The 21,748-nt window shown below is 41.2% G+C and overlaps 1 long non-coding RNA gene across 2 annotated transcripts in view; it reads left to right on the top strand.

The window, feature by feature from the left end:
- The window catches only part of LOC138849694 (uncharacterized), a 335,854-nt gene that overhangs the window by 297,800 nt on the left and 16,306 nt on the right, over positions 1-21,748 (top strand). The window lies entirely within an intron of this gene.

Raw genomic sequence — 21,748 nt, 5'->3', positions numbered from 1 at the left:
CAGACCCCCTGCTGGGCCCGGAAGACCTTCCGTGCCCCTGCTTGGCTCAGAGCCCAGCGACGGCCGCCCTCACAGGCTACTAAGGTGAGGGCCTCAACGCCATCATGGTCTATGCTGCCAGCTTCCTCCCAGACAGCAGCTGCCAGGACTACCACTACGTCCTGGAGAACCACTTCCAGTGAGCGGTCGGGGAGGGGCCAGGATGGGCAGGGCAGGCGGGGTGGGGCCAGCAGGGCCGGGCAGGTACTGCTTGCCCGGGCTCCCCCTGCTGGCCCACTCTCAAGGCCTGGGCCTTTCTTGGGCCCCGGGGCTCCGCAGCCACAGCACCACACACATCCATCACTAACACCATCAACACCACATTATCATCACCACGAATACCGTGAACACCCTCACCGTCACCAGAGCCATAGCCAGACCGGTCCTGCGGGGGCCCGAGGGGCTGCAACATGGCCCCCTCCCCAGAGCCCCACGGCCCCCTCCTCCAGAGTCCCCGGCCCCCTCCCCAGTGCCCCCCGCCCCTCCCCAGAGCCCCCTGGCCCCCTCCCCAGAGCTCCCCCCCTCCCCAGCGCCCGCGGCCCCCCGAGCTCCGCGCCTTGCCCGAGCGGGGACCCCCGGATCCCCAAGGACCGCGGGGGAGGCCTGGGCCTGGCCAGGCGCGGCCGCCCTGACCCCGACGCCTTGGCCCGCGCAGCTACATCTTCCGCAGCCTGGAGTCCTGGTGGCCGAGGACTACGGGATCCTGTACCTGAATGGCGCCACGCCAGCGCAGGATGCCGGCGGGCTCAGGAAGCTACCAGAGAACAGGAGGCGAGGGAGCTGGCGCAGGCGGGCTCTGCACTCGGGCCTGCCCGGCCCCTCAGCTGCCCTTGGCTTGTGGACGCAGCTCCCGGCGCCGCCCCTGCCACCCTAAAATCTGTTTCTGGCCACCGCCTACCAAATCTGCTTTCTGTTCATCTCTACCTCCTCAATTTCTAGCAGGTGGAGAAATGGGAGCTGGAAAACCTTCCGGGTCTGTTCTCTCCTGAGTTTTTTCTTTGGCTGTCCCAGTTGTTAGCATGGAGACTTGCTCACCAACAGAAAACTCCATTTTATGAAAATGCTAGCATGTAACTAAATGGTTTATGCATTTTAGGATTTTCTGTCAGTTTTATAATTTTTTTGGAGAACGAATGATCTGTTTAATCATGAGGAACTATTGTTTCATAACTAAACTTTACAATATATATTCTGAGAACTTATATTTATACTTAATATATATGTTATATATATTATATTGGCATTGATTAGCATTTTCAGTTTCTTTAGTAAAAGTATTTTTATTCTACAGACGAAGTTGAAATGTATAAATTTGTAAGAAAAAAACCTGTACTATACTCATTTATTCTTCTTAGTAATTACATTGATAGCATTATTATGCAAATTAGGAGTACTGTTGGTTTATATTGTGGCTTCAAGATGAGTATTTTTCCTAAAAGAAGTACAGAAGATAATTTAGGGAAGGGGCAAGGGGACATTTTATTTTTGGCTAATATACTGCATAGAACTGTTACACAGCTGTTTCTTAACTGAAATGTTGCTTTGTAATCTCCATTATTTTAGTGTGTTTTTTAATTTTTTCCAGGAGATTGTAATAAAAATGGAAGAAAAACCAAGTTCTGCTTTGGACTCTGAAGAGACTTTTAATTCTTGTAGGTAGGGCGGCGCCGCGGCTCACTAGGCTAATCCTCCGCCTTGCAGCGCCGGCACACAGGGTTCTAGTCCTGGTCAGGGCACTGGATTCTGTCCCGGTTGCCCCTCTTCCAGGCCAGCTCTCTGCTGTGGCCAGGGAGTGCAGTGGAGGATGGCCCAAGTGCTTGGGCCCTGCACCCCATGGGGGACCAGGATAAGCACCTGGCTCCTGCCATTGAATCAGTGTGGTGCACTGGCCGCAGAGCACCGACCACGGTGGCCATTGGAGGGTGAACCAATGGCAAAAGGAAGACCTTTCTCTCTGTCTCTCTCTCTCTCTCTGTCCACTCTGCCAGTCAAAAAAAAAAAAAGAATTCTTGTAGGTAGGTAGTATATACAGAGATATAGAATATTACAGAATAATGTATAAGATCCAATATCTTAGAGGATTCTAATCTTAGAATAGTGAGAAATTATGACTTGTGCTTTTAAAATGTGATAATATTTAAATATTACTGTGATATGTGATTATCTGCAGAAATAATGAGTAACAGAAACTGTGATATCCCAAATTCTTGTAAATGAGCTTACATCAGATATCTGTTGCTCTCCTATCCTACAGTACACTGGTTAGAACAAATGTACATGTAGTATTAACCTTTATTATAATTTGTCTTTTGTTTTTCCCATATATCTTTTACAGTACTAAAGACTTCTTTCGGGGTACCTAATAAAGTTAAAATGCAAATGTGATTAATTAAGTGCTGTTTGTTAATGGCCTTTTAGGGCTCTTCAGCAAACAGGGCAGTTACGGCTCAAACAGTAATTATTTGAAAGGATTCAGTAGTAAAGAAATGTGTATTTTATTTATTTTTGTTACCATTCACTTCACAATTTGAATTTTTCTTTAGTAAATGTTTATGAAAACATGATGCATTTATGATAACATAATATAATAAACAGTAGATGTTTATTATAACAAGAAAACCCAGGAACAACAAAGTATAAAGTATTTTCAGTATTCTTTGAGAATTTCTATACTGAACTAAGTTGCATAAGATCTTGACTTTTTTTAGGAAAAGAAAGTGTAGATTCAATATTAGTACATTTTAGCATTGTAGAGGACCATATATATTTTTGAAGAAATACTTTGAGTTCATTGTGCTTAGGGTACATTAGTTCTGCTGCTTGTCTCACAGTTCTATAAAATATATGTGAGAAGCATTGTGTACCTTGAAACTCATTTGAATATTATACTGTTGACTTTTCTATAGTAAATATGGAGAATTTGGGTAGTTTGTGTTCTTATTTGTATCCATATTCCATCTCCCTTCCCAGGACTGTGTCATTTGTTTCCTCAGATCCCAGGTGGGCTTTATGTGTAGAATGATGCCTTGTATACAGGAAGCACTTCAGAATGTGGCAAGTGACAACATTTTTACAATTTGTTTATGAATTCCAGAAATGAGATGGTAAGTGAAACACTTGACATCTTTATTTTCTAGCACTCAGACAGTGTAACTAATCAGTCTTTCAAGTGTCACAGACTCTAAAAAGCTTTATGTGCCTGTGGAATTCTGGAAGGGCAGCCTCACAGCGGTGAAGCACCTATACTGTTGTGGTTTTTCGCTGTGCCCTGCCCGTCTTACTTAAATAAAAGCTGTAGTTGTCCAAATCCTACTTTTAGTCCTAAAGGGTAATATAAAGCTAGAATTTGCCATGTTAAATAATAGAGAGATTCCCTATCTGAACCTATTATAGCCGATCACAGCAAGCAAAAATATGAATGTAAAAGATAGTTAAATTAATTAATTAATTAATGATTTAACATGTGACTGAGGAATGTTAATATGATATATGTGAACTATATGATGGCAGTACTATTAGGAAGGGTAAATATTATTTTTTTTTAACTTTTATTTAATGAATATAAATTTCCAAAGTACGATTTATGGATTACAATGGCTTCCCCCACATACCGTCCCTCCCACCCACTACCCTCCCCTTTCCCACTCCCTCTCCCCTTCCATTCACATCAAGATTCATTTTCGATTATCTTAATATATAGAAGATCAGCTTAGTATACATTAAGTAAGGATTTCAACAGTTTGCTCTCACACAGAAATATAAAGAGAGAAATAATAGATGATTTTTTTTTAAATGATGATGAAATCAGATCAGACCTATTGTCATGTTTAATCCCAGTGAGAGTCAAGTTGGGAGTTGATAATTTCTTTCTTTCTTTTTTTTTTTTTTTACAGAGGATCAGTTTAGTATGCATTAAGTAAAGATTTCAACAGTTTGCACCCCCATAAAAACACAAAGTGAAATATATTGTTTGAGTACTCGTTATAGCATTAAATCTCAATACACAGCACATTAAGGACAGAGATCCTACATGAGGAGTAAGTGCACAGTGACTCCTGTTGTTGACTTAACAAGTTGACACTCCTGTCTATGGCATCAGTAGTCTCCCTATGCTCCGGTCATGAGTTTCCAAGGCTATGGAAGCCCCTTGAGTTCTCCGATTCTTATCTTGTTTAGACAAGGTCATAGTCAAAGTGGAGGTTCTCTCCTCCCTTCAGAGAAAGGTACCTCCTTCTTTGAAGACCTGTTCTTTCCACTGGGATCTCACTCACAGAGATCTTTTGCCAGAGTGTCTTGGCTTTCCATGCCTGAAATACTCTCATGGGCTTTTCAGCCAGATCCGAATGCCTTTAGGGCTGATTCTGAGGCAAGAGTGCTATTTAGGACATCTGCCATTCAATGAGTCTGCTGAGTATCTCGCTTCCCATGTTGGATCACTCTCCCCTTTATTTATTCTATCAGTTAGTAGTAGCAGGTACTAGACTTGTTTATGTGCTCCCTTTGACTCTTAGTCCTTTCATTATGATCAATTGTGAACTGAAATTGATCACTTGGACTAGTGAGATGGCATTGGTACATGCCACCTTGATGGGATTGGATTGGAATCCCCTGGTATGTTTTTAACTCTACCATTTGGGGCAAGTCAGCTTGAGCATGTCCCAAATTATACATGTCTTCCCTCTCTTATTCCCACTCTTATGTTTAACAGGGATCACATTTCAGTTAATTTTTAACACTTAAGAATAACTGTGTATTAATTACAGAATTAAACCAGTCATATTAAGTAGAACAGACAAAAAAACTACTAAGAGGGATAATGTATTAAGTTGTTCATTAACAGTCAGGGCTATGCTGATCAAGTCACCGTTTCCTATAGAGTCCGTTTCACTTCAGGAGGTTTCCTTTTTGGTGTTCAGTTAGTTGTCACCGATCAGGGAGAACATATGGTATTTGTCCCTTTGGGACTGGCTTATTTCACTCAGCATGATGTGTTCCAGATTCCTCCATTTTGTTGCAAATGACTGGATTTCGTTGTTTCTTACTGCGGTATAGTATTCTAAAGAGTACATATCCCATAATTTCTTTATCCAGTCTACCGTTGATGGGCATTTAGGTTGGTTCCAGGACTTAGCTATTGTGAATTGAGCTGCAATAAACATTAGGCTGCAGACCGCTTTTTTGTTTGCCAATTTAAATTCCTTTGGGTAAATTCCAAGGAGTGGGATGGCTGGGTCGAACGGTAGGGTTATCTTCAGGTTTCTGAGGAATCTCCAGACTGACTTCCATAGTGGCTTGACCAGTTTGCATTCCCACCAACAGTGGGTTAGTGTCCCTTTTTCCCCACATCCTCGCCAGCATCTGTTGTTGGTAGATTTCTGAATGTGAGCCATTCTAACCGGGGTGAGGTGAAACCTCATTGTGGTTTTGATTTGCATTTCCCTGATTACTAATGACCTTGAACATTTTTTCATGTGCCTGTTGGCCATTTGGATTTCCTCTTTTGAAAAATGTCTATTGAGGTCCTTGGCCCATCTCTTAAGTGGGTTGTTTGTTTTGTTTTTGTGGAGTTTCTTGATCTCTTTGTAGATTCTGGTTATTAACCCTTTATCTGTTGCATAGTTTGCAAATATTTTTTCCCATTCTGTCGGTTGTCTCTTCACTCTCCTGACTGTTTCTTTTGCAGTACAGAAACTTCTCAATTTGATGCAATCCCAATAGTTAATTTTGGCTTTGACTGCCTGTGCCTCCCGGGTCTTTTCCAGAAACTCTTTGCCTGTGCCAATATCTTGAAGGGTTTCTCCAATGTTCTCTAGTAACTTGATGGTGTCAGGTCATAGATTTAGGTCTTTAATCCATGTTGAGTGGATTTTTGTGTAAGGCGTAAGGTAGGGGTCTTGCTTCATGCTTCTGCACGTGGAAATCCAGTTTTCCCAGCATCATTTATTGAATAGACTGTCCTTCCTCCAGGAATTGGTTTTAGATCCTTGATCAAATATAAGTTGGCTGTAGATGTTTGGGTTGATTTCTGGTGTTTCAATTCTGTTCCATTGGTCTATCCATCTGTTTCTGTACCAGTACCATGCTGTTTTGATTACAACTGCCCTGTAGTATGTCCTGAAATCTGGTATTGTGATGCCTCCAGCTTTGTTTTTGTTGTACAAGATTGCTTTAGCTATTCGAGGTCTCTTGTGCCTCCATATAAATTTCAGCACCAATTTTTCCAGATCTGAGAAGAATGTCTTTGGTATCTTGATTGGTATTGCATTGAATTTATAAATTGCTTTTGGGAGAATGGACATTTTGATGATATTGATTCTTCCAATCATGAGCATGGAAGATTTTTCCATTTCTTGGTATCCTCTTCTATTTCTTTCTTTAAGGTTTTGTAATTTTCATCGTAGAGATCTTTAACGTCCTTGGTTAAGTTTATTCCAAGGTATTTGATTGTTTTGGTAGCTATTGTGAATGGGATTGATCTTAGAAGTTCTTCCTCAGCCATGGCATTGTCTGTGTATACAAAGGCTGTTGATTTTTGTGCATTGATTTTATACCCTGCTACTTTGCCAAACTCTTCTATGAGTTCCAATAGTCTCTTAGTAGAGTTCTTTGGGTCCCCTAAAGAATCATGTCATCTGCAAAGAGGGATAGTTTGACTTCTTCCTTCCCAATTTGTATCCCTTTCATTTCTTTTTCTTGCCTAATAGCTCTGGCTAGAACCTCCAGAACTATATTGAATAGCAGTGGTGAGAGTGGACATCCCTGTCTGGTACCAGATCTCAGTGGAAATGCTTCCAACTTTTCCCCATTCAATAGGATGTTGGCTGTGGGTTTTTCATAGATTGCTTTGATTGTATTGAGGAATGTTCCTTCCAAACCCACTTTGCTTAGAGTTTTCATCATGAACGGGTGTTGTATTTTATCAAATGCTTTCTCGGCATCTATTGAGATAATCATATGGTTTTTCTTCTGCAGTCTGTTAATGTGGTGTATCACATTGATTGTTTTGCGCACATTAAACCATTCCTGCATACCAGGGATAAATCCCACTTGGTCTGGGTGGATGATCTTTCTGGAGTGTTGTAGCATTCTATTGGCGAGAATTTTATTGAGGATTTTTGCATCTATGTTCATCAGGGATATTGGTCTGTAATTCTCTTTCAGTGCTGCATCTTTTTCCGGCTTAGGAATTAAGGTGATGCTGGCTTCCTAGAAAGAATTTGGGAGGATTCCCTCTTCTTCGATTGTTCTGAATAGTTTGATTTGAATTGGCGTTAGTTCTTCTTTAAATGTCTGGTAGAATTCAGCAGTGAATCCATCTGGTCCTGGACTTTTCTTTGTTGGGAGGGCCTTTATTACTGTTTCAATTTCTGTCTCAGTTATGGGTCTGTTTAGGTTTTCGATGTCTTCCTGGTTCAATTTAGGTAGGTTGCATGTGTCCAGGAATCTATCCATTTCTGATAGGTTTCCCTGTTTGTTGGCATACAAGTCCTTGTAGTAATTTCTGATGATTCTTTTTATTTCTGTGGTGTCTGTTGTTACGTTTCCTTTTTCATCTCTGATTTTATTGATTTGGGTCTTTTCTCTTCTTTTTTTAGTTAGTTGGGCCAATGGAGTGTCAATTTTGTTTATTTTTTCAAAAAACCAGCTCCTCGTTTGGCTGATTTTTTGTAATGTTTTTCTTGATTCAATCCTGTTGATTTCTTCTCTGATTTTCATTATTTCTCTTCTCCTACTAGATTTGGGTCTGGTTTGCTGTAGGTTTTCTAGATCCTTGAGGTGAATTGAAAGCTCATCTATTTGGTGCCTTTCCAATTTCTTGATGTAGGCAGCAATTGATATAAACTTTCCTCTTAACACTGCTTTTGCTGCGTCCCATAAGTTTTGGTATGTTGTGCTGTTATCCTCATTTACTTCCAGAAAGTTTTTGATTTCTCTTTTGATTTCTTCTATGACCCATTGTTCATTCAGGAGCATGTTGTTCAACCTCCATGTGTTTGCATATGCTCTAGGGATTCCTGAGTTGCTAATTTCCAACTTCATTCCTTTATGGTCTGAGAAGCTGCATGGTATGATTCTAATTCTTTTGAATTTGCTGAGACTCGCTTTATGGCCTAGTATGTGGTCAATCCTAGAGAAGGTTCCATGTACTGCTGAGGAGAATGTAAAGTCTTTAGCTGTAGGATTGAAAGTTCTGTATATATCTGTTAGATCCATTTGGGCTATAGTGTCGTTTAAATCTACTGTATCCTTGTTGATCTTCTGTCCTGTTGATCTGTCTATTTCTGAGAGTGGAGTATTGAAGTCCCCCAGTACTATTGTATTGGGGTCTAAGTCTCCCTTTAAGTCCGTTAACAAATCTTTTAGATAAACCGGTGCCCTGTAGTTAGGTGCATATACATTGATAATTGTTATAGCTTCCTGTTGAATTGATCCCTTAATCATTATATAGTGTCCCTCTTTGTCTCTCTTAACGGTTTTTGTGGTAAAGTTTATGGTGTCTGAAATTAAGATGGCTACGCCTGCTCTTTTTTCATTTCTGTTGGCATGGTATATCTTTTTCCAGCCTTTCACTTTCAGTCTGTATGGATCTTTGTTGGAAAGATGAGTTTCTTGTAAGCAGCAAATAGATGGGTTTTGTTCCTTAACCCAATCAGCCAATCGGTGTCTTTTAACTGGACAGTTCAGGCCATTCACGTTCAATGTGACTAATGATAAGTGGTAACTTTGCCCTGCCATTTGCCAAAGATAAGTTCTAATATATGCTTTGAATTCCCTGTGATCTTTTGCTGTGAGCTTTCCTTCCTTGGTTTCCTTCCTTTACCTTCTTTCATATTGATGACCGTGTTTCTTTGTTTCTGTGTGTAACACATCTTTAAGCATCTTTTGCAGGGCTGGACGAGTGGCAACAAATTCTTTCAATTTCTGTTTTCTATGAAAGGTCTTTATTTCACCTTCATTCACAAATGAGAGCTTTGCAGGATATAATATTCTGGGCTGGCAGTTGTTCTCTCTTAGTACCTGGGCTATATCTCGCCATTCCCTCCTAGCTTGTAGGGTTTCTGATGAGGAGTCAGCTGTGAGTCTAATTGGAGATCCTCTGAGAGTAATCTAACGTTTCTCTCTTGCACATTTTAGGATCTTTTCTTTATGTTTCACTGTGGAGAGTTTAATTACAACGTGTCGTGGTGAGGATCTCTTTTGGTCGTGTTTATTAGGGGTTCTGTGAGCTTCCTGTGCTAGGATTTCTCTGTCCTTCTCCAAACCTGGGAAATTTTCTGCTAATATCTCACTAAAAAGGCCTTCTAATCCTTTCTCCCTCTCCATGGCTTCAGGAACTCCTAGAACCCGAATGTTGGGTTTTTTAATAGTATCCTTCAGATTCCCGACAATATGTTTTAGATTCCTAATTTCCTCTTCTTTTCTTTGGTCTGACTGTATCCTTTCCTGTTCTCTGTCTTCTAAGTCTGATATTCTCTCTTCTGCTTCACCCATTCTGTTTGTAAGGCTCTCTGTTGTGTTTTTCATTTGATCTATTGAATTCTTCACTTCAGTCACTATCTCAGTTTCCTATTGTACTAGTTGTTTCATTTCATTTTGATTCCTCCTTAATATTTCATTTTCACGAGAGAGATTTTCTATCTTGTCCATTAAGGATTTCTGTAGTTCAAGAATTTGTTTTTGAGAACTTCTTAATGTTCTTATCAATTTTTTGAGATCTGCTTCTTGCATTTCTTCTATGTCATCATCTTCATAATCTTGAATTGGGGTGTCTTTTTCATTTGGGGGCTTCATGGTGACTTCCTTGTTTTTATTACCTTGGTTTTTGCGTTTGTTATTTGGCATATTGGAGATATTTGGTTTCTTCACTGTGGTGCTTTTTCTTGTTATACTATGACTCTAGATTAAGTGGACTATCTGTTTTTGATGGAGCCTTAGGGCTTGAGATGGGTGTGGCCTGAGAGTTCTGTTTGGTGTGCCAAAGGTGACACTCCCAGGTTAGGCATGGTAAATCTCTCTCTCTCTCTCTCTCTCTTTCTTTTTTTTTTTTTGATTCAAAAGGGAAGTTATTCTGCACAGCTGAACGAAGTTGGAGGTAGTTAGCAGGCAAATGATATACCCACAGGAACCAGAGATCAGAAGCTCTTTCCCAAGGACCACACAGGGAATCTGTTCGGCCCTCAGAGTGGGCTCAAATTCTCCTTCAGTCTCCCACTGGGTTGCCAAAGTTACGGAATTGTAGCGTCTCTGGAGAGTGCTCACATGAATTCCGTGAGTTCTCTCCCCCACCGTCTCTTTTTTCACAGTCTCAGTTCAGTAGCACCACGAATTTACTAGGTCCTAATCTCCTGTTAATTTGCCCCGCCCAGAGTCAGGTTTTTCTGCTAGGCTCAGGGCCGGTGCAGACCTGAGGTTGCTCTGCTTATGACATATGTCCAAGATGGCGCCTGCTCTTTGTCTTGTTCGCCCTTGAGAGGTGAGCGGAGAGAGAGAAACCCGTGTCCGTACCAGTCACCTCTCTCTCTCTTCCAGTTAGCTTGGTGAAGTCCCCCCCCCGCCAGGGGTCGTTCCCTCTAGTCTCCTCTCTCCGCTTGCCTGCCAGTGTCTCGGGCTATTGAGGTTCAGCTCACCTCGCGTTCCAGCGGCTTGGTCCCGCGGCTCGGCTTCCGCAGGGTGGGCGACCTTGTTCTCCCAGTAGGTCCTCCGATTCACGACCACTCAATCCAGAAGGGTTTCCTCTCGCGTTCCAGTGGCTCGGTCCCGCGGCTCGGCTTGCGCAGCTCGGTCCCATGGCTCGGCTTCCGCGCGGTGGGCGACCTTGTTCAGGAAGGGTAAATATTATAATAAAAATCACCAAGTCAAAATGGAGGAAGAGCATGGATTGCAGAGGCAGAAAAATGTCTTCATAGGTGTATAAATTTTGCTGGTGAATTCCATCTTGCAGTTTCATTTGTAGTTGAATTATAATAAATAACAGACATAATATAAAGAGAAATGGTGTATTGTGAAGATATAATGTTATTTTTAGCTTATTTTTTCCTTGAATATTTGAATATTAAAATAAATTAGTATTACTGAATTATGTTTTGAAAAATTCCTAAGGCAACTTTACACAATAAATACTGTTATTGTTCACTAAATATTTTTAATCAATGCTTGTCATTGTTATAATGTTAGCATATTAATTTGTTGTAATAAAAAGGCAAGATAAAAAGTTCAGATAATACAGTATACTATGTAAAAGCAGGCTTTCAACAGTTGGCAGGCCAACACTGCTATTAAATAGTATTATAGTGTTTAAGGTGTGAAATTAATATTTTTCTATCAAGTAGGCAGTAGCTCTTATAATGTAATGAGCTTAATTGTGAATTTGACATTGGGTTAAATGTAGAATTCCTATAAGCACAGTGCTGGTTTATATTCTCTTAATATTGTTAACAGTCAAAACCTAGAAAAATGTAGAAGTGTCACATTAAGATAGCAACAGAATTATTAGTAAAATTTGCTTTAGAAAATGAAAATTATTTTTCGGTTGCTGTTATAGCTTTTTCAAACTAACTAGTAACAAGATATTAGAAAAAAACATAAATTTTCCAATGTTTGGAAGTCCTTTTGTGTAACAACTATTTAAACTGACTCAGAAATCCTAACCTTTCTTCATAATCAGACAGTTCAGGCCTTAGGCCTACCACTGACACACTAGAGCTTATGTCCAGGGTAAAGATTTGCTTTAGTTTCTCATCTGTAAAAAGAGCATTATATTGTGTGATCTGCTTCCCTCCCACAACTTTTTTAAATACTGGGGTAAAATAAGTAAAATAAAGGCTCTTGAAAATCTAAATGCAAAGCCATCATATTTTGTATTTTTTTGTGCTAACCCCATGCAAGCAGAAAGCTTTATGCCTTGGTGTTCACCCTCCAACACATGCACCCTTTTGAAGCATATGTTGAAGTTTTACTAATTTTTGAATTCTGTCTTGTTTTGTTTTATGGGAATCACTGTTTTTTTTCATTATTTTTATAATGTAGCATTATATTGCTGGTTTTAAGGATGAATAGCTTGTCATTGTTTGAAAATAATATCTAAACATAATGTGTTGCTTAAAATACTTTGAAGACTTTGGACAGTCTTTGCCTCTATTTCCTCATTTTTGAAGTGGGGATAATAAAATAGAGTTGACAGGGGGTTTATGGGATAATGTGCACTTGGTAAATGCTAAATTATGATTAATTGCTTTTATGTTACAGTTTGTTCCATCATCATCATCGTTGTCATCATCATTAACAATTTGATATTGTAGGAAATTTTTATAGTGGACTAGGCTAGAGATGCCAGCAAGAAAAGACAAGCAGTATGACTGATAGGGAACTAGATTTATCACCTGAAAGACAGCTAAGAATTAGCTTAACCTGGGGCTTTTATTAAAACTCTAAATCTCTGATGTATTATTTCAAATTTTCTTTATATAGCAAATTTATGTACTTGGTAAAAAAGGAACATGGTACTATTAGTGTAAGGTTAGAGGTGATATCAAGAACTATAACAAATAAATCATGAAATTTAAAATCCATGGACCCTAACTATAGCTTCATATGTCAAATACTCACAGATTTATTTTTGTGGCCTATGAGGTTTTACTATGATTTGTATTTCTTTGTGGTTTTCTTCATTGATTCAGAGAGGTAGAAAACAACTGGGTTTAACTCCTGAGACACTTGTATGGAGTTATATAATGCCTGAATGGTTTTAGGCCACATCTTGCTTTGGAAGTGTTGGTTTAAATTTAATTATTTGGCTTCCAACTCATTTGCAATGATGTGTTGTGAATATATTATTAGTTTTATGAAATACATCTTACAGGTTTTACAGACCAATGTTACATGTTTTTGTCAAGTTACATGTGAGAGAAAACTGCTAGATGTGAAGGAAGAGAGAGTTTCCTGTGTGTGCTACAGTGGATGTTTAATTTAGGGACTGGAGCCCACATGGCCACATGGTGGAAGGAATGTTGTTTCTCCATCCTCCCCCCTTCTTCCCAAGGGCAACTGACCTTCTCCTTGCCAAAAGAGACGAGCCCTTGCCAGCACATATCACTGCAGACTATTACATTAATCTGTCTAGCTGCAGGACCAGCTGCTTGCATGTTTTTAGTTATCTTATTAGATGGTATAACAGTGACCTATGAAATAAACTGAAGGTGCACATTTTTAAACTTTCCTTTTATTATGCTATGTTTCCAAAAATGCCTCCAACTTTGTTGTTCATTAAAGTGCTTCTATATAAGTTTTAGGATTGGTTTTTCTAGTTCTGTGAATACTGTCTTTATTATTTTGGAGGTAATTACATTGAAGCTGTGAATTGCTTCAGGTATCATGGACTTCTACTAGTATTAATTTTTCTAATCTGCGTACAGAGAAGAACTTTGTATTTTCTTTTGTCTTCTTCACATTCTTACATCAGTGCTTTGCAATTTTTGTTGTAGATGTCTTTGACGTCTTTGGTTAAATTTATTCTGGGTGATGGGAGGGCAGATCTTGCCCTCACAGTTAAACTGTTAAGACTCTCGTGTCCCATTCAGAGTGCCTGGGTTCAATACCCGATTTCACTACTTAATCCAGCTTCCTGCTAATCCAGGCCCTCAGAAGCAATGGTAATGACTCAAGTAATTTGCCTTCCATTTCTGGGACCCGGGTTGAGTTCTTGGTTTTTAGGCCTGACCTAACACTTTCTGTTGTGGACATTTAGAGATTGAACCAGCAAATGGGAGCTGCCTGTCTCTGTCTGTGTCTCTCTCTCAAATAAATTTTTAAAAATTAAAGCTTATTTCAAGATATTTCATTTTTCTTTTTTTAACGTTTCTTTAATGAATATAAACTTCCAAAGTACAGCTTATGGATTACAATGGCTTCCCCCCCATAACGTCCCTCCCACTGGCAAACCTCCCCTTTCCCACTCCCTCTCCCCTTCCATTCACATCAAGATTCATTTTCGTTTCTCTTTATATACAGAAGATCAGTTTAGCATACATTAAGTAAAGATTTCAACAGTTTGCTTCCACACAGAAACATAAAGTGAAAAATACTGTTTGAGTACTAGTTATAGCATTAAATCTCAATGTACAGCACACTAAGGACAAAGATCCTATATGAGGAGTAAGTGCACAGTGACTCCTGTTGTTCACTTAACAAATTGACACTCTTGTTTATGGCATCAGCAATCACCCTAGGCTCTTGTCATGAGCTGCCAAGGCTATGGGAGCCCCCTGAGTTCACTGACTCTGATCATATTTAGACAAGGCCATGGTCAAAGTGGAAGTTCTCTCCTCCCTTCAGAGAAAGGTACCTCCTTCTTTGATGACCCATTCTTTCCACTGGGATCTCACTCGTGGAGATCTTTCATTTAGGTTTTTTTTCCCCCAGGGTGTCTTGGCTTTCCATGCCTGAAATAGTCTCATGGGCTTTTCAGCTGGATCCGCATGCCTTAAGGGCTGATTCTGAGGCCAGAGTGCTGTTTAGGACATCTGGCATTCTATGGGTCTGCTGTGTATCTCACTTCCCATGATGGATTGTTTTCTCCCTTTTTTATTCTATCAGCTAGTATTTGCAGACACTGTTCTTGCTTATGTGATCCCTTTGGTTCTTAGTCCTATCATTATGATCAATTGTGAACAGAAATTGATCACTGGGACTAGTGAGATGGCATTGGTACATGCCACCTTGATGGGATTGAATTGGAATCCCCTGGTATGTTTCTAACTCTACCGTTTGAGGTAAGTCAGCTTGAGCATGTCCCAAATTGCATATCTCTTCCCTCTCTTAGTCCCACTCTTATATTTAACAGTGATCACTTTTCAGTTAAGTTTCAGCACTTAAGAAGAATTGTGTATTGATTACAGTATTCAACCAAAAGTGTTAAGTAGAACAAACAAAAAAAATACTAAGAGGGATAACATATCAAGTTGCTCATCAACAGTCAGGGTGAGGGCTGATCAAGTCACCGTTTCTCATAGTGTTCATTTCACTTTAACAGGTTTCCTTTTTGGTGCTCAGTTAGTTGTCACCTATCAAGGAGAACAAGTGGTATTTGTCCCTTTGGGATTGGCTTATTTCACTCAGCATAATGTTTTCCAAATTCCTAACAGGGATCACTTTTCAGTTAAAATTTAAACACCTAAGAATAATTGTGTGTTAATTACAGAGTTCAACCAATGGTACTAGAACAAAAAAAATACTAAAATGGATAAAGTATTACATTGTACATCAACTGTCAGGACAAGAGCTGATCAAGTCATTGTTTCTCATAGTGTCCATTTCACTTCAACAAGTTTCCCCTTTGGTGCTCAGTTAGTTGCCGCTGATCAGGGAGAACATATGCTATTTATCCCTTTGGGACTGGCTTAATTCACTCAGCATGATGTTTTCCAAATTCCTCCATCTGTTGCAAATGACCTGGTTTCGTTGTTTTTGACTGCTGTAATAGTATTCGATAGAGTACATGTCACATGCAACCTACCTAAATTGAACCAGGAAGACATAGAAAACCTAAGACCCAAAACTGAGACAGAAATTGAAACAGTAATAAAGGCCCTCCCAACAAAGATATTTCATTTTTCTATAACTATTGCAAATAGGATTGCTCTTAATTTCTTTCTTAATGAGCTCATTATTGATGATAAAAATACTGTTGATTTTTAGTTCTCAATTTTGTTTCCTGCAGCTTTACTGAATTCATTTTCAGTTCTGATACTGATAGTTTCTTGGTGGAGTCTACATTACTCTGTATAAAGATTTACATCATCTGCAAATGGGGATACTTCAACTTCTTCCTTCCTTTCTTTTTTTTGACAGGCAGAGTTAGACAGTGAGAGAGAGAGACAGAGAGAAAGGTCTTCCTTCCGTTGGTTTACTCCCCAAATGGCCACCACAGCTGGTGCACTGTGCCAATCCGAAGCCAGGAGCCAGGTGCTTCCTCCTGGTATCCCATATGGGTGCAGGGCCCAAGCACCTGGGATGTCCTCCACTGCCTTCCCGGGCCACAGCAGAAAGCTGGACTGGAAGAGGAGCAACAGGGACAGAAGCCAGCACCCTGATGGGGTCTAGAACCCGGGGTGCCAGCGCTGCAGGTGGAGGATTAGCCTATTGAGCTGTGGCACTGGCCGACTTCTTCCTTTCTTACTTTTGTGTCTTTTATTTTGTTCTATTGGATAATGGTACTGGCTAAAACTTTTTATACTATATTGAATATGAATGGTCAAGAGTGAACATCCTTGTCTGATTCCAGATCTTAGATCAAATGCTGTTGTCATGTATAACTTTATTTCTAAAACATTTTTAATTAGTTATTTTGTGAAAGAGTTACAGGGGGAGGGAGAGCGAATGAGATCTATCCACTGGTTCACTCCCCAGTTGGCCCTAGGCCAGCCCAAAGCCAGGAGCTTCTTCCCAGTCTCCTGCATGGAACTTGTCTTCACAATCCAAGTTACATTTCATTGAATTTTGTATATATTTTTTGAAATTTCTTTTTGGTCAGCACCACGGCTCTCCAGGTTAATCTTCTTACGGCACTGGCACACCAGGTTCTAGTCCCAGTTGGGGCACTGGTTCTGTCCCGGTTGCTCCTCTTCCAGTCCAGCTTTCTGCTGTGGCCCTGGAAGGCAGTGGAGGACGGCCCAAGTGCTTGGGCCCTGCACCCTCATGGGAGACCAGGAGGAAGCACCTAGCTCCTGGCTTCGGATTGGCACAGTGCATCAGCTGTGGTGGCCATTTGGGGAGTGAACCAACAGAAGGAAGACCTTTCTCTCTCTCTCTCTCTCTCTCTCTCTCTCTCTCTCTCTCTCTCACTGTCTAACTCTGCTGTCAAAAGAAAAGAAAAGAAAAGAAAGAAAAATTTCTTTTCATTTGTTTTGTCTCTGATCTTTTTTTAAGATTGGTTTATTTGAGAGGCTGGTGTTGTGGCATAGCTGGTAAAATGACTACCTGCAATGCCAGCATCCTGTATAGGCACCAGTTCAAGCCCTGGCTGCCCCACTTCCAATTTAACTCCCTGCTAATGCACCTGGGAGAGCAATGGAAGAAGTCCAAAGTGCTTGGACCCCAGAATCCATGTGGAAGACCCAGAAGAAGATCCTGACTCCTGACTTCAGTCTGGCCCAACCCTAGTCCTTTATGTTCGGTTCGGAAGTGAACCAGCAGTTGAAAGATATCTCTTTCTGTCTCTTCCTCCTCTCTGTATAACTCTGCTATTCAAATAAATAAAACAAATAAAAAAAAAACAATTAAAAAGTGATTGATTTATTTGAAAGGCAGAGTGACAGAAGGGGGGAGGGAGGGAGAGAGAGCTTTCACCTGCTGGCTTCACAAATGGCCACAAACATCCAGGTCTGGGTCAGGCCGAAGCTAGGAGCCAAGAACTCCATCCTGGTTTTACACATGGGTGGCAGAGGCTCAAGTACTTGAGTCATCATCTGCTTCTTCCAAGGTGCATTAGCGTGGAGCTAGATTAAATGTGGAATAACTGGGGCTAGTGCTGTAGCATAGTAGGCTAATCCTCTGCCTGTGGCACTGGCATCTCATATGGTTGCTCATTTGTATCCAGGCTGCTCTTCTTCCAATCCAGCTTTCTGCTATGGCCTGAGAAAGCAGTGGAAGATGGCCTAAGTGCTTGGGCCCATGTATGTGTGTGGGAGACCCAGAAGAAACTCCTGGCTCGTGACTTCAGAACAGCCTAGCACTGGCCATTGTGGCCATTTGGGGAGTGAACCAGCTGATGAAAGATCTTTCTCTCCATCTCCCCCCTCTCTGTAACTCTACCTCTCAAATAAATAAATGAATCTTTAAAAGAATGGATTAGCTAAGACTGGAACTTGCAGTCCAATATGTGGTGCAGGCTTCCAAAGCTATAGCTTAGCCAACTGGATCACAATACCAACCCCAGATCTTTATCAGTTCTTCCATTGTACTAACATTTGGTTTGGTTTATTTTTGTTTTTCTAGGTCCTTGATATACATTGTTAGGTTGTATGTTTTATAACTTTTTTTTCTTGCTCTTCCTTATTTTTTTTTTTGATTGAAAGGCAGAATGACAGAAAAAGAGGGACAGAGAGAAAAAGAGATGTTCCATCTGCTGGTTCATTCCCCAAATGAATGCAACTGCCTGGGCTTGGTCAGGCTGAAGCCTGGAGTCTGGGACTGCATGTGAGTCTCCCATGTGAGTTGCAGGGACCCAAATACTTGGGCTGTCTCCTGCTGCTTTCATAGGCACATTAGCAGGGAGCCAGATCATATGCAGAACAGGCAGGACTCAAACAGATGCCCAGATATGGAACATCCATGTCATGAGTGGCAACTTAACCCCATGTGGCACAACACCAGGCACTGATCATTTTTTTTTAATGTAGGGACTTACTATTTTATATTCATCCTTAGGAATCCCCAGAATTTGCATATTTCTCTTAATATTGGCCTGCACAGTTCAGAGGCTATCTCTATTTTATATCATTTTTTTGGAGGGGTGGGTCTGGTTTATTCCAAGGGATGTCTTGAATTTCAGCTAATATTTTTTCTTCTGCTTGGTCTGGTCTATTGTTGAGACTTTCAGCTGTTCTTTTTATTCAACACTGAATTCTCCATTTTCAAGATTTCTGTTTGACTCTTTTTCAAGATCTCTGTATCTTTGCTGAATTTCTCATTAAAGCCCTGAATTGTTTTCAAGCTGTTTTCATCTCAGAGTGTGTTTTCTCTTGTAACTCTTTGAGCATCCTAGTAATCATTACTTTGAATATTTGGCATTTTAAGTGTCCTTTCCTTGGAATTTGTTACTCAAACATTACTTTGTTCCTTTGGAGGTGTCATACTGCCTTGATTTTTCATACTTCAGTGTTCCTACATGGATATTTGTCATCTGGCAGAATAGCTGTTTCTTTCACAAGATTGATTTGTTTATTTGAGGCGAAGTTACAGAGAAAGAGGAAGAGACAGAAAGATATTCCATCCAGTGGTCATTCCCCCAAATGGCCACAGTGACCAGAGGTGGGCTGATCCAGAGCTAGGAACCAGGGGCTTCTTCCAGGTCTCCCCATTCAGGAGCAGGGGCCCAAGTACTTGGGCCATCTTCTCCTGCTTTTCCAGGCCATAGCAGAAAGCTGGATCGGAAGAGGAGCAGCTGGGACACAAACCAGCAGCCATCTGGGGTGTCAGCACTGCAGGTGGAGGCTTAGACTACTGGCCCCTTCTTTCACTTTTAAACAGTTGATTTTGTGTAAAAGACTTTTTCCTAAAATGTGTATTTGGGTATCTGGTAAGAATTTTGGCTTTATTTTCATTTAGACGCTGCGAAGTCTCCCAGTGTCTTCTTTCATAGCAATGGATGACAGTGGCATTTGGGACATGGGGTTCTCTGCTCAGTCCTAGGAGGAATGCATGGTTCTTGGCAGCAGCTCATATGGCGGCCCAGGGCCACAAGGGTGCCATCCTCAGTCCACTGTGCCTGAGGTGCAGGAATGCTGCCCTGAGGTCTGACATGGTTGCTCAGGTGCTCACATAGGCAGGGATGTGTTTTCTGTCACAGAAGCACTAAGTCCATCAAGGATTCAGGAGTTCCTGGGGTGCTAGCCCCATGCTTCCATACAATGCCTGCATACTCATATGCCTTTTATTTTAACCCCAGTTACTCTCTCTGTGTTGTATTGCCTGGAGTTGGGGGTTAAGGGAGGATTGGAATGAGCAGTTTTGTGGCCACCTATGCTACAATACTAGATCAAACCTAAGCCCTTCAGCCTGCAAAAAAAGCCTGCAGAATTCGGTGTGGTCAAGTGCCAATTTGTCATGATCTGCCAACAGTTGACAAGGACTCGCTGTCTGAGACCACTACAACCAACCACGTGTGATGCTGGCCTGGATATAAGTCTAATTCACTGGGGCTGTGGTCTCTACTTGGGACAAGGGCTGGTCCTCTGTCTACAAGCACTGACCTTGGGACTGTTAGTACCTGCCAAGCAATGGTTTTACCAGATCTGTGATGCAGTTCTGTGCTCACTTTATTGCCCTACTCCCTAGTGGCTGGACCGTGTTCCTTGCTTGCCTGTGGTCGGGGAACAAGGGATGGGGGAGATCTCTTGGCTGTGCATTTTGAGAGTAAGTTGGCATTACCTTGTAGTTGTGTGCCAAGCCCAAAAGAGGCTGAAGGTGATGCAGGCTGAAAGAGTTGTCTGTTCCTACCTGGGTGCAGCTCTTCACCTGGTGTTAGGGCAGGTTTGTCTCTGTCTGCACATGCAGGTCTGGTTATAGGAGCCTTGCTGTCTATCTGGTGCCACTGTAGTGGGACTGTCACTGATCTCACTTTCCTGCCCTACTCCTTTGTGGTTAAAGTCTTTGCTGTCTGCTTGAAGGTAAGCAGCTTTGAGGATAGGTCCTAACTCGCTTTACTTTCAGAGACTCTGAGTTCCCTCATTACCTGTGTTTTAAGTAAAAATGAGGTAATTATAGATAACATCAATGTTTATCCTGTTAATCATGGCACCTGCACTCCTAACATTGTAGCTTACCCATATCTGATGCCACATTTTACAGTCTGATGCAGATATACTTAATTTACACTTCTCATATTTCCATTAATTATAATTAGATATTCCTTCTTCTATTTGGATAGTATTTTTAAAATCGTACTTTTTTTATTTTTATTTTTTGCCAGGCAGAGTTAGTGAGAGAGAGAGAGAGACAGAGAGGAAGATCTTCCTTTTGTTGGTTCACCCCCCAAATGGCTGCTACAGCCAGCGTGCTGTGCCAATCCAAAGCCAGGAGCCAGGTGCTTCCTCCTGGTCTCCCTTGCAGGTGCAGGGCCCAAGCACTTGGGCCATCCCCCACTGCACTCCCTGGCCACAGCAGAGAGCTGTACTAGAAGAGGAACAACCGGGACTAGTACCTGGCGCCCTAACCAGACTAGAACCCGGGGTGTGCCGGTGCTGCAGGCAGAGGACTAGCAAGTTAGCCATGGCACTGGCCAAAATCGTACTTTTAAAATTATATAAAAGTATATACTGTTCTATATTGAATATTGGAATAATGGAATATTTGAATAATTCTTTGCTAGAAGTCTTTCACTAATATGTGTTGTACATATTTGAATCAGATTCAGAAATTTGCTGTCCCATTTTTCCTTTGTATTTGATAAGATGAAAGTGACATAATTAATACACTGGTTTAAAAAGTATCAGGCTGTACTTCGGGACTATAGAAGAGTGTAAATGAACCCTTTAGTATCCAGTTCAGCTGTCTGACCTTTGGCTTCCTCAGCTTCAGATATTCCACCATCTGCCTGTGACTGAGTCCTGCTTAAAGTCCTTTCATCCTGCCCTGACCTTTTCTGTTTTCTCCCTACTGAAATCTCCGTGAGATGAGCATGATTGGTTGGCTGGCTGACTTTTGAACTGTGTGATTGGCTTTGAGAGCTCCATCTGCCACACTGTCCTCTTAGCACTGGGTTCACACAGTTGGGATCCATCCCCAGCATCTCTAACTTGCTGAGCTTCCTGTGATGATGATCTCTTCTTAACCACTAATTGCATCATCAGTAGAAGCCCAGTATCTCTCGTTAAGCAAGTGTTGGAGATCTTCAGTGCCAGACTGTGTGATGTAGTCTTAAACTCTTGGCCAGGATTGTAGATTTTTGGCTTTCTTAAGTTAGATCCATCAAGACATTGATTTCTGTCCAAAA

The sequence above is a fragment of the Oryctolagus cuniculus genome, chromosome 5 (genome assembly GCF_051225735.1).
Source record: "Oryctolagus cuniculus isolate XC-2025 breed Fujian yellow rabbit chromosome 5, ASM5122573v1, whole genome shotgun sequence".
Taxonomy (NCBI): Eukaryota; Metazoa; Chordata; class Mammalia; order Lagomorpha; family Leporidae; genus Oryctolagus; species Oryctolagus cuniculus.
Note: the sequence above shows the minus strand (reverse complement) of the source record. Positions and strands in the feature narration are given on the sequence as shown.